This window comes from Pongo pygmaeus, chromosome 19 (genome assembly GCF_028885625.2).
Source record: "Pongo pygmaeus isolate AG05252 chromosome 19, NHGRI_mPonPyg2-v2.0_pri, whole genome shotgun sequence".
NCBI lineage: Eukaryota > Metazoa > Chordata > Mammalia > Primates > Hominidae > Pongo > Pongo pygmaeus.
Window position 1 is genome coordinate 6,787,303 of NC_072392.2, and position 14,032 is coordinate 6,801,334.

A 14,032-nucleotide genomic window follows, 5' to 3' on the forward strand; every position below is an offset into this window, starting at 1 on the left:
CATTTCACTAGATGTAATTAACAACAGTTCATAAAGAGATCATTAACCCAGAAAAACAGTGAAAGACATGCAAAGAGATCACAGAAAAGGAACTAAAAATGGCTTTTAAACACTTGAAAAGAGATTCAGCCTCACTCATAATAAGAGAAAAGCAAATTAAAAGATACCAAGGGTACAATTTTTCACCAGATTGGCAAAAATCCAATAATAACAATGGTAATAAAAGTAATTAACACTCTCTTGCTATATGCCATTCACTGTTCTATGTGGTTTGGACATATTAACTCACATGCTTAATAACGCATTCGTGTGTATAAGATAATAGGGAAATCACACTCTCATGTTATGAGCAGGTATGTAAGTTAGATATAGGCCACTACAGGAGGGCAATTTGGTGATATCTAACAAGATTGTGAATGTAGATATCCTTCAATCCAGCAATAATGTTTATCAGAATTCATTATCCATATACTTGCATGCAGGCAAAATAATGTGTAGATTAATCATTGCCTCGTTGTTTGCTTTTAGTAAAAGACAGGAAAAATAAATGTCTATCAGTAGATACATTATAATACATTCATACGATGGAAGATTTCGCAGGTATAAAAACAATGAGGAAGTTCTTTTGTGCTGATATAGAAAGGTTTCCGGATTCAAACAAAAAAGACAAAATTAATAACTGTGTTTAGTATGCTCTGTTGCATGCATTCATTTTTCTGCTTTATTCATAAAGAAACTCTACAAGATACTTAAGAACCAAATACTGTCATCTCCAAGAAAGAGGTGTGTGGGAACTGGAAAGATGGGGACAGGAAAACGACTTTTCATTGTATACTTTTTTATTTATTCTAAAAATTGAAATAAAACTAGTGAATTTATAAGTTCTTGGAGACATTATATATTAGAACAATATTATGGAGAACAATTTGTCCTCCTCTAGAAACATAAAAATATTCATGACCTTGTTCTCATTAAGTCCTCTCCTAGAAATTTACTCTCCAGAAATAATCCAATCAAAGAGGAAATGTGCAAAATGATACTTAACTGTGTTACTAGTAAATGTAAAATTCAGACTGGCTGAATTAATCATTGTAATCCACCAAATGGAATAAACAGTTGAAACACATAGTTAGAAAAACCATGTAGCAACTCCCAACACTCAGACCTTGGTTTCTAAATATCATTCTCCAAAGAAATCAGGGCTCTTTGAGAAAATGGCTAACTCTAGGGGCTGGGGCAGGAAAAATACAAGATGAGCCTGGAGCATCTCATGGTGCCAGAAATAAGAAACTGCTAAAAAATCATCATCATCATAAAAGGATGGGGGCATGTTGCAGGGACACAGAAGCCAATTGGAAAGTTACCAATGGCCAAAGCTAGAACAATTTGGGCAACAAAATAAATATCGTAGTACTGGATAGTAATCCAAAATATAAAGCATACATACCCATATAAATAAAAGATTCCATAAATAATTAAATGGGGAGAAGAAACAAAAGTTCCTTACAGAATTCCAAATCACGTATGAAAATACTACCTCCTCCAGGAAGAGGAGCTCATTTTCCCCGCCCCTTTTGAAGGTGGACTGTACTTTGTGACTCACTTCCAAAAACAGAGGAGGCAGAGGGATGAACAGTAACTCTGCAGCAGAGAAACCTGGCCGGTACCACCTTAAACAAGTGATCCAGGCTCACATTGCCAGCGATGCCACATGGATATCCTGTGCCACTCATGCGATGGGATGAGACGGGCATGCCGCCTTTGTCGTATTCTTTCCAGCAACACATAACCCCACACTAATCATGAGAAAAATATGAGGTAAACCCAATTTGAAGGACACTCTTTAAAGTGCCTGGTCAGTACTCCCCAAAGCTGTCAAGGTCACGAAAAACAAGGAACAACTGCGAAACTATCACGGAGACGAAGGAGACATGACAGCCAAATGCACTGTGGTGTCCTGGCCTGGATCCTAAAATTTAAAAAGGATATTTTTGGAAAATCTGGCAAAATCCAAATAAATTCTGAAGTTAATGGTAACGTACCATATAGGTCAGGTGCAGTGGCTCATGCCTGTAATCCAAGCACTTTGGGAGGCCGACATGGGTAGATCACTTGAGCCCAGGATCAATGAACTTAATTTGAGACCAGCCTGGGCAACCGAGTGAGACCTTGTCTCTACCAAAATAAAATACGGCTGGGCATGGTGGCTCACACCTGTAATCCCAGCACTTCGGGAGGCTGAGGTGGGTGGATCACCTGAGGCCGGGAGTTTGAGACCAGCCTGGCCAACATGGTGAAACCCCATCTCTACTAAAAATACAAAAATTAGGCGTGGTGGCGTGCACCTGTAGTCCCAGTTACTTGGGAGGCTGAGGCAGGAGAATCACTTGAGCCCGGGAGGCGGAGGCTGCAGTGATCAGGGAGTACTTGATCGTGCCACCGCAACCACACTCCAGCCTGGGAAACAGAGTGAGACTCTGTCTCAAAAAACCAAAACAAAACAAAACAAAAATACAAATATCAGCCAGGTGTGGTGCATGCCTGTAGTCCTGGCCACTCAGGAGGCTGAAGTGGGAGGATCGCTTGAGCCTGGGAGGTGGAGGCTGCAGTGAGCTGAAATTGTGCCACTGCACTCCAGCCTGGGTGACAGAGTGAGACCCTGTCTCAAAAATAAAAATAGTAACGTACCAAGAGTGGTTTCTTAGTTATGACAATTGACCAGTCATGTGAGATGAGAACATCAGGAGAAGCAAACTAGGGGAGGGGAATACAAGAACTCTCTGTTCTGTCTTCATTAATTCTCTGTAAATCTAAAATTATTCCAAAATAAAAAGTTTATTAAGAAAATACATTAGCAACATGGAAAATGCTTATGATACAATATTAAATGAAAAAAAGGATGACAGGTATCTGCTCAGGGTAAAAAAGAAGACAAATGAGGAGAGAAGGAGGAAGTGAGAGTTGGCTCCCTCCTGCCTGTCCCACCTCGTCTCAACTCCCTGATTCCAGTCTTGCTGATGCAGCCGCCCAAAGGAGTATCTGCCACTTTATTTCCTGCCAGTTCAAATCCCATCCCATCAGCTCTCATTAAGAAACCCTTTCCGGCCAGGCATGATGGCTCATACCTGTAAACCCAGCACTTTGGGAGGCCGAGGCGGATGGATCACCTGAGGAGTTTGAGAGCAGGCTGGCCAACATGGTGAAACCCCGACTCTACTAAAAATACAAAAATTAGCCGGGCGTGGTGGCGGGCACCTGTAATCCCAGCTACTCAAGAGGGTGAGGCAAGAGAATCACTTGAGCCCAGGAGGCAGAAGTTGCAGTGAGCCAAGATCAAGCCATTGCACTCCAGCCTGGGTGACAGAGCAAGACTCTGTCTCAAAAAAAAAAAGGAAGGCAGAAAGGCAGAGTACTGATGACGTCTGATCCAGCCACACCTTAATCCTATCGGCCTCAGACTTAGCTCTGTGAGCCAATAAATCCCCTTCCTACTTTATTTTTGAAATTGTAAATTGATAATTTATAATTAAATTTATGGGATACAAAGTGATGTTACAATTTATGAATACAATGTGAAATAATTAAATCAAGCTGGTTAACATATCCAGTACCTCAAATACTTACATTTTTGTGGTGAGAACATTTGAAATTTACTCTCTTGGCAATTTTGAAATGTACAATACTCTATTATTAACTATATTCACCGTGCTGTGCAATAGAACTCAAAGGTATTTTTAAAATCCTCCTGTCTGACTAAAATCTGATGCCCTTTGTTCACCATCTCCCCATTCCTTACAACCCCCAGCCTCTGTAACCACCATTCTACCTTCTGCTTCTATGGGTTTGTTTTAGATTCCACATATATGTGAGAACCTGCAGTACTTGCCTTCCTGAACCTGACTTAATTCACTTAGCATAATATTCTCTAATTCCATCTATGTTGTCACAAATGTCAGAATGTCTTTCTTTTCTGTTGTTGTTCTTGTTTTTTTGTTTGTTTGTTTTTTGAGACCAAGTCTCACTCTGTCACCCAGGCTGGAGTGCAGTGGTGCAAGCTCGGCTCACTGCAACCTCCACCTCCCCGGTTCAAGTGATTCTCCTGCCTCAGCCTCCTGAGTAGCTGGGATTACAGGCACCCACCACCATGCCCGGCTAATTTTTATATTTTTAGTAGAGACGGGGTTTCACCATGTTGGCCAGGCTGGTCTCGAACTCCTGACCTCAAGTGATCCATCCACCTCGGCCTCCCAAAGTGCCAGGATTACAGGTGTCAGCCACCATGCCTGGCCAAGAATGTCTTTCTTTTTTAAGCCTTCATAGTATTCCTTTCTGTAAGTATGCCACATTGTCTTTATCCACTCGTTTGTTGATGCACAGTTAAGTTGATTCTGTAACTTGCTATCATGAATGGTGCTGCAGGGAACATGGGGTACAGACATCTCTTCGACAAACTGATTTTAAAACTTTTTGGTAAATACCCAGAAGTGGGATTTCAAGATCATATGGCAATTTTATGTTTAGTTTTTTGAAGAACCTCCATACTGTTTTCCATATTGACTATACTAATTTACATTCCCACCAACATTGTACAATTGTTCCCTTTTCTCCACATTCTTGACAACATTTATCTTTCATATTTTTGATAAAAAACCATTCTGACCAGTGTGAGATGATGTCTCATTATGGCTTTAATTTGCATTTCCCTAATGATTAGCAATATCGAGTATTTTTCATTATATCTGTTGGCCATTTATATGTATTCTTTTGAGAAATGTCTTTATCCCTGGAATGCAAGGAGGGTTCAACATATGCAAGTCAATAAATGATATGCCACATTACAGAATAAATGACAAAAATCATATGATCATCTCATCAGAAGCAGAAAAACAATTGACAAAATTCGACATCCCTTAATCATAAAAACAATCACCAAATTAGGTATAGAAGAAAGGTATCTCAACAATAAAAGCTATCCAGAGATGCTCACAGCTAACAGTGACTCAGCAGTGAATAACTGACAGCCTTTCCCCCAAGATCTGGAACAAGACAACGATGCCCACTCAACATGGAATTGGAAGTCCTAGACAGAGCAATTAAGCAAGAAAAAGAAATAAAAAGCAAAATAGTGAAGGCCTTTTATTAAAAGGAATAAGTGGAATTTTCACTGTCTGCCAATAACATGATCTTATATATGGAAAATCCTATCAAAAAAAACCTGTTAAAACTAATAAATACAATAAAGTTGCAGGATACAAAATCAACACACAAAAATCAGTAGCATTTCTATACACCGCCAACAAACTATCCAAAAAGAAAGCAAGAAATCACACTCACAGTAGCTACAAAAAATAAAATAAAATAAAATACCCAGGAACAGATTTAACAAAGGAGGCAACAGACTTACACAATGAAAACTATAAGATGTTGATTAAATAAACTGAATAAGACACAAGTAAATGGAAAGATATTTCATGTTCATGGTTCAGAAAAACTAACATTACTAAAATATCTATACTACCCAAAGTGATCTACAAATTCAATGCAATCCCTATGAAAATCCCAACATCACTTTTCATAGAAATAAAAAAAAAATCCAAAACTTCATATGGCTGGACGTGGTGACTTACACCTGTAATCTCAGCACTTTGGGAGGCCAAGGTGGGAGGATCACCTGAGGTCAGGAGTTCGAGACCAGCCTAGCCAACATGGTGAAACCCCATCTCTGCTAAAAATACAAAAATCAGCCACACATGGTGGCGCTCACCTGCAATCCCAGCTACTTGGGAGGCTGATGGACGAGAATCACTTGAAGCTGGGAAGCGGAGGTTGCAGTGAGTCCTGATCGCACCACTTGCACTCCAGTTTGGGCCATAGAGTGAGACTCCGTCTCAAAAAACAAAACAAAAATTCATATGGATCCACAAAAACCTCAAACAACCAAGGCAATCATGAACAAAAAGGACAAAGCTGGAGGTATCACACCACCAGATTTCAAAGTATACTACAAAGCTACAGCAATCAAAACAACATGGTATTGGGAAAAAAAAAACAAACAAAACAGACACATTGACCAATGGAGTAGAATAGAGAGCCTGGAAATTAACCTACTACTATACAGTCAATTGATTTTCAACAAAGGTACCAGAATATGCAATAGGAAAAGGACAGTCTCTTCAATAAATATTGTTGGGAAAACGAAATTTCTACCTGCAGAAGAATAAAATTGGACCCTTATCTCACACCATATACAGAACTAAAAATCAACTTAAAATGAATTGAAAGATTCAAATGTAATACCAGAAACTCTAAACTTACTGGAAGAAAACACAGGGAGGAAAAACTACATGACACTCTCTGGGCAACAGTTTTTTGGATGTGACCCCAAAAGCACAGGCAACAAAAGCAAAAATAGACAAATGGGATAACATCAATCTAAAAAGCTTCTGCATAGCCAATGAAACAACCAACAGCATGCAGAAACAATGCACAGATTGGGAGAAAACAGCTGCAAGTCATACATCTGACAAGGGATTAATATCCAAAATACAGAAGGAGCTCAAACAACTCAATATTAAGAAAACAAGAAACCCAATTAGAAAATGAGCAAGGGACATGAATAGACATTTCCACTAAAGTTTTTAAGACATAAACATACTTTGGCATAAACACTGTATTATATGCAATTACTTTTTGTAAATAATTTTTGTAAAGCCATCAGATATATATCCAAATGATTTTTCACCTGAGTGTAAGACAGGAAAATGTTTAAATCAATACATAAATCAAATCATCTGCACTGGCATTGTCAACCTAGAAGAAAGTGGCTGCATAGAGAATAGTAAGAGCAAGGATATTTGGTCCATACTTTCAAAAGGGGCTTGATGATTTGAAACAATAAAGTTGTTCACTGGCAGAATTTCCCACCGGGTCTGTATAAATTATGTGCTATTTGATAAAAGATAGCTGCAATGAAGCTAATTTTTTTATCTTCAGTGTTTGCTTTAAGAGAAAAATCCTGAAGCTTGTAGGGATTTCTAATGCCAAAAAAGATGATGAAATGGGAGAGTATATTTAGCAATCATGGTGACTAAGCTCATGGTAACTGGCATATGTATAATTTTAGTTTGCATTCCAATTATTTAAACTGAGATGTTCTTCATCAGTTGAACATACTGTGAGTAGACAATCTCTTTCTCTGAGAAACAAGATGGAGAGATCTTCAGAGAATGGCCCCACTGAAGCTCATTGGTAAATGATTGGTAAATGAGCTTTTTTCAAATTTTGCTGATTTCCTGAGTTTTTCCATAATTCCTCAGTTCCCTGGCCATTTTCTGATAGATCATGGTCTTCCTGTTGCCCTTTCTTATTCCTCAAAGTTTGGCAAATTTTTCTTCGTTTTTTGATACACACTGGAAAATGCCTTTGGTTTTATCTACTTACTGAATACAGATGCCATCTTGGGATTATACCGAGATTTGTGAAGTTATTCAAACAGTCAGAGCATCTTCCTGCCTTGTCCTCCCTCTTGCTGGAAAACAGCAGACTGTACCAGCTGGCTTTCAGTTATGTTCCACAAAGATCAATGAATAGTTCCTTCAAAACAGAAGTCTGCAGCATTATTTATTAAAGTTCTCCAATTATAAATAGATTCCTCTGTAAGCAACACTCCATAGCAATTGGAATCTCCTCTGATATGGGGACAATCACTGATGAAAACCAGGTAAGTTTTGAAGATCTCCAGTTGAATGTTGCCTTAGTACCTTGAAAGCATCTTCAAATGCCTGAGCCAGCTTGTCTTGTTCAACACAAGTCATGCTTCACTAATAAATTGATGATTCCATCCATCAGTGCCCAATCTAGCATGTACTTATAGAAGTGGAGATAATCTTCCCACCTCTGAAACACACATCTGCACCCCCTACCACCCACTTTAATTTTGTTAAAGCAGTTTTGAGTTGGGTTTCTGTCATCTGCAACTGAAAAATTCCTGAGTAATTTATACCTAAGAATGAGATAATTTAAGTAACAGGCCCTAACATATGAAAATAGCTGAGATAATGTGGGGTGCAAAACAGAGAGGAGATAATTATTCCCATCCCTAAATAATTGTTTGAAAAGTTTTGTTATACAGTAGAAATGCAATTGGCTATCCAATAGTTTGTTAAGTCTTTGGATTCAGACCCAAGAAAAATAGCAAGATATTGAACATTACTTGTGGCCTCAAATAATATTACATGAGAAAAGCAGAAGTTCAGTCCAAGCTATACTATCTAAAAGCAGAGAGGGAATAATGAAACTTCATTTTTTAGAAAAATCCTTATACCCATACCTTGCAATCCTTGAGGACTGGGAGCCAGAATTTGATAAGGCCAAATTCTGCATCCTAAGCTAAAATTTGTGAAGACAAAAGCAAAGAGATAAAGAAATACCATACTAAAATAGTGGGAAAGAAATTGAAAAGGACACAACAAAATGAAAAGATATTCCAGATTCATGAACTGTAATACTTAATATTGGTTAAATTATAATACTACTCAAAGCAATTTACAGATTAAATGCAATCCAATTACATTCTCTACAGAAATAGAAAAAAAATATTAAGATGTATATGGAACCACAAAAGACCCCAGATAACCAAGCAATCCTGAGCAAAAGGAACAAAGCTGGAGGCATTACACTACCTGACTTCAAATTTTATTACAAAGCTATAGTAACCAAATCAGTATGACACTGGCATAAAAACAGACAGAATAGGCCAATGGGACAGAATAGAGAACACAGATGTAAATCCACACATTTACAGCCAACTCATCTTTGACAAAGGTACCAAGAACATATAACGGGGGGAAGGCTAGACTTTTCAATAAATGGTGCCAAGAAAACTAGATAACTATATGCAGAAGAATGAAACTGGATCCTTCTCTCTTACCATATACAAAAATCAAATCAAAATTGATTAAAGATTAAATCTAAAACCTCAAACCATGAAACTACTAGAAGAAAACATTGAGGAATCACTCCAGGACATTGGTCTGGGTGAAGATTTTTTTTATGTCAGATCTCAAAAGCATAGGCAAACAAAGTAAAAATAGACAAATGGGATTATTTCAAGCTAAAAACTTCTGCATAGCAAACGAAATAATCAATAAAGTGAAGAGAAAACCCACAGAATGGCAGAAAATATAACTAACCACCTGAGACGGGGTTAATAACCAGAAGGTATGGGGAGCTCAAACAACTCAATAGCAAAAACAAACAAACAAAAACAACGTAATCCAGTTTAAAAATGGGCAAAAGATCTGAGTAGACATTTCTCAAAAGAAGCCATACAAATGGCCAACAGGCATATAAAAAATATTCAACATCACAAATTATTAGAGAAATGCAAATCAATGAGATATCATCTCGCCCCAGTTAAAATGGCTTTTATCAAGAAGACAGGCAATAACGCAGGCCAGCGAGGATGTGGAAGAAAGGGAACCCTTGTACACTGTTGGTGGGAATGGAAATTAGTACAGTTACTACAGAGGACAGCTTGGAGGTTCCTCAAAAAACTAAAAATTGAACTACCATATGATCCAGGAATCCCACTCTTGGGTATATCTCCAAAAGAAAGGAAATGAATATATCAAAGAGCTATCTGCACACCCATGTTTATCGAGCACTATTCACAACAGCCAAAATATGGAATCGATCTAAGTGCCCATCAATGAATGAATGGCTAAAGAAAACGTGGTGTATATACACAATGGAATATTATTCATCTGTAAAAAGGAATAAAATCCTGTCATTTGCAGCAACATAAATAGAACTAGAAGTCATTATGTTAAGTGAAATAAGCCAAACACACAAAGAGACAAATACCACGTGTTCTCACTCATATGTGGGAGCTAAGAAAAAGTGGATCTCATGAAGGTAGAGATAGATTGGTGGTTACCAGAAGCCAGCAAGGGTAGCAGAAGTAGGGGATTCGAAGAAGTTGATAAATGGATACAAATATAAAGTTGACAGAAGAAATAAGCTCCAGTGTTCAACAGATGAGTAGGGTGACTATAGTTTACAAAAACATACTGTACATTTCAAAATAGATAGAAGAGAAAAATTCAAACATTTCTAGGATAAAGACAAATATTAAGGTGATGGATATCCCAAGTACACTGATGTGATGTATACGAATTATATGAATGTACTAAGTTATCATGTGTACCCTGAAACTATGTAACTTATTATCCATCAATTTTTTAAATTGTTGAAAAAATGATTAAATGAATAAATAAAATATTGGGTCTTGGATGAGCCAGAAAATTTGGGAAGTCTGATTCTCTCTCAAATATTATATTGTAGGTATTCTTTGCTAGACAAAAGCATCATATCCCTTATAAAAATGCATCCAGCAGGTTATAATCTTGGGGGAAATGCCAATTATATAGCTTCATTTTCCCCTTCAAGTCTTTCACATTGTTCAAAGCAGACAGCAAAGTAAAAGCATTATTTTGGGAGATGGGGAAAAGCCAGAATAGATTATTGGCAAGAAATAGAAACCACAAGGTGAGGATCAAGAGTCAAGGTCCAGGTTTAGACAAGATCTCTGGATGTGGTTATTATGCCATAGAATCATCAAATTCATGTCAACTGAGGTTTTAAATACTGCTTAAAAATGCCAAGCCCAGAAATAGGTGCCCGTAATTCTTCATTCCTTCAGTAAATACCCAGGCTATTAAAGTAGGTCATTCCCAGGAATGAAATCCTCCTCGCATCTCTCTTAGGGGTGGCCATGGAGGACACAAAACACAGATATTTATCTTTGGAAGAAGGAGGTAGATCTGTTTTTGAAAATATATATAAAGTATAGTTGTGTTTGGAGAAGCAGAGGCATTTTTGAAACTACATGTATAATTAGAATGGTATGTGAATATATATACAACCAAAGACAAGAGGGATAAAATGGGGTAAAAATCTACTATTATTCACTATACGTCACTCATTCTCAACTACCTTCTCAGATCTAAACTCTGCTTTTCTGTGGAGAACCGCTTCCCTGTGGTTAGGACAGGGCCAACGCTGACTTGTCACCATGACGACATCACTGGGTACATGACCTAGACTCGGCAAATTATGCTACCCATAACATCAGCTACCATGATCATTTAAGACCTGGACATGAAATCTAAACTAGGTTCCCCCTGGACATTTTCTGAAAGGTATTAGAGAGTGGGCATAGTGGCTCACCTGTAATTCCAACATTTTGGGAGGCTGAGGTGGGAGGATTGCTTGAGCCCAGGAGTTCGAGACCAGACTGGGCAACATAGGGAGACCTCGTCTCTATGAAAAACAAAAAAATTAGCTGGAGGCTGAGGCGGGCGGATCATGATGTCAGGAGATCAAGACCATCCTGGTTAACATGGTGAAACCCGTCTCTACTAAAAATGCAAAAAAATTAGCTGGGCATGGTGGTGGGCACCTGTAATCCTAGCTACTCGGGAGGCTGAGGCAGGAGAATGGTGTGAACCCGGGAGGCAGAGCTTACAGTGACCTGAGATCTCGCCACTGCACTCCAGCCTGGGTGACAGAGCAAGACTCCATCTTAAAAAAAAAAAAAAAAAAAAATTAGCCGGGCATGGTGATGCACACCTGCACTCCCAGCTACTCAGGAGGCTGAGGTGGGAGGATCGCTTGAGCCTGGGTGGTCAAGGCTGTGGTGAGCTGTGATTGCACCGCTATACTCCAGCCTGGGCAACAGAGCAAGACCCTGTCTCTAAATAAATAAATAAATATAAAAGTAATTTTTTATTATACATTAAGTTCCGGGATATATGTGGAGAACGTGCAGGTTTGTTAACATAGGTATACACGTCCCATGGTGGTTTGCTGCACCCATCAACCCGTCATCTACATTAGATATTTCTCCTAATGCTATTCCTTTAAAAAGGAAGGTATTAGGAAGATTTCTTTCCACTGTCGGTCAGGAGATGAGATGGATGTGGTGCTACTGAAGGTCGCCTTGCCACTCTGTAGTAAAAGAAACCTCTGCAACTAATTTGAGGGAATCACAGCTGACAGATGTAAAGAGGACACAGAGCCCTCCTCACATTATTAGAATTCCTGGAACTAAACAAATCACTCCTTTTACCTTCCAGCTATGTAAGCCTCCTCCTCAAAAAAAAGAAAAACATTTTTTGTTTAAGCTAGTGTTTTCTGCAATTTAAAGCTTTAAAAATCCAACTCAACAACAACAAAACACAACCCAATTTAAAAAGGGACAAAAGAACAGACATTTATCTGAAGATATATAAATGGCCAAAAAGCACACAAAAAGATGTTCCATGTCATTAGTCATTAGAGAAAGGCAAGTCAAAAGCACAATGAGATATACCATTTTACACTCACTAGGATAGCCATTTCTTAAAAATAGAGAATAAATGTTGGTAAAGATGTGGAGAAATTGGAACCTTCATACATTTCTGGTGGGGGTGAAAAATGGTACAACCACTGTGGAAAACAGTTTGGTGATTCTTCAATAAACACAGAATTATCATATGACCTAGCAATTCTACTCCTAAATATGTACCCAAGAGAAGTGAAACCAGGTGTTCAAATAAAAACATTTCCATTTGTTTGTTTACAAAATGTTATACACCAATGAACACAGCAGCTCTATTCACAATAGCCAAAAGCTTAAAACAACCTAACTGTCCACCAACAGATGAATAAACAAAATATGTTTTGATACTATAAAGTTAAATGTTATTCATCCATAAAAAGGAATGAATGAAAAATACTACAACATGGATGACCCTCAAAAACATTATGCTAAACTGGCCAGGCATGGTGACTCACACCTGTAATCCCAGCACTTTGGGAGGCTGAGAGGGGGGCGGATCACGAGGTCAGGATTTCGAGACCAGCCTGACCAACAAGGTGGAACCCCATCTCTACTAAAAATACAAAAATTAGCCAGGCATGGTGGCGCACGCCTGTAGTCCCAGCTACTCGGGAGGCTGAGGCAGGAGAATCACTTGAACACAGGAGGCGGAGGTTGCAGTGAGCTGAGATTGCACCACTGCACTCCAGCCTGGGAGACAGAGTGAGGCTCTGTCTCAAAAACAAACAAACAAACAAAAACATTATGCTAAGTAAAAGAAGCCAGGCACCAACGACCACGTATTGAATGATTCCATTTATATGAAATGTCCAGAATAGGCAAATCTATAGAGACAGAAAGTAGATTAGTGGTTGCCAAGTGCTGAGAAGAGAGAGAAATGGAGAGCGACTGCTTAGTTAGCATTTGTTTAGGGTGATTTTTAAAAGTTCTGGACCTAGATAGAGGTGATGGTTGCATAACATGAGTGAACAGGCTTAATGCCACTGAACTGTACACTTTAAAATGGCTAAAACTTCACCGTGATTTTAAAAACGTAAAGGGTCCTAATTTAAGCCCACTCTGCACTGTGTAGTCAGGAACTAGGACTTAGAGCTGGTATAGAGTGGGAATTTGTCAAATAATCGCTATCATTTTGGATTCTTAATGAGTCGCCAACTGTCCTAAGTATTACTATTTTACATATTGTAATGAATGCTTTGTGAAACAAAACTTTTGTGGTTGTTGCTGTTGATTACAAATTTTATCTTTTTTTAACTTTCATTTTATGTCCAGGGGTACACATGCAGGTTTGTTGTATAGGTAAATTGAGTATCATGGGGGTTTGGTGTACAAACTGTTTTGTCACCCAGCTGATAAGCATAGTACCCAATAGGTAGTTTTTGATCCTCTGCCTCCTCCCACTCTCCACCCTCACAAAGGCCTCCGTGTCTACTGTTCCCTTCTTTGTGTCCATGTGTACTCAGTGTTTTAGGTCCTACTTCTAAGTGAGAACATGCAGTATTTGGTTTCCTGTTCCTGCATTAGGTCACTTAGGATAATGGCCCCCAGCTCCTTCCATGTTGCTGCAAAGAACATGATCTTGTTCTTTTTTATGGATGCATAGTATTCCACGATGTATACGTGCCACCTTTTCTTTATCTGGTGTATTGA

At 38.6% G+C, this 14,032-nt stretch overlaps 1 pseudogene; it reads right to left on the reverse strand.

The window, feature by feature from the left end:
- Positions 1–7,071: 7,071 nt before the first annotated feature.
- LOC129016643 (transcription factor Spi-C-like) lies at positions 7,072–11,580 on the reverse strand (annotated as a pseudogene).
- Positions 11,581–14,032: the final 2,452 nt, after the last annotated feature.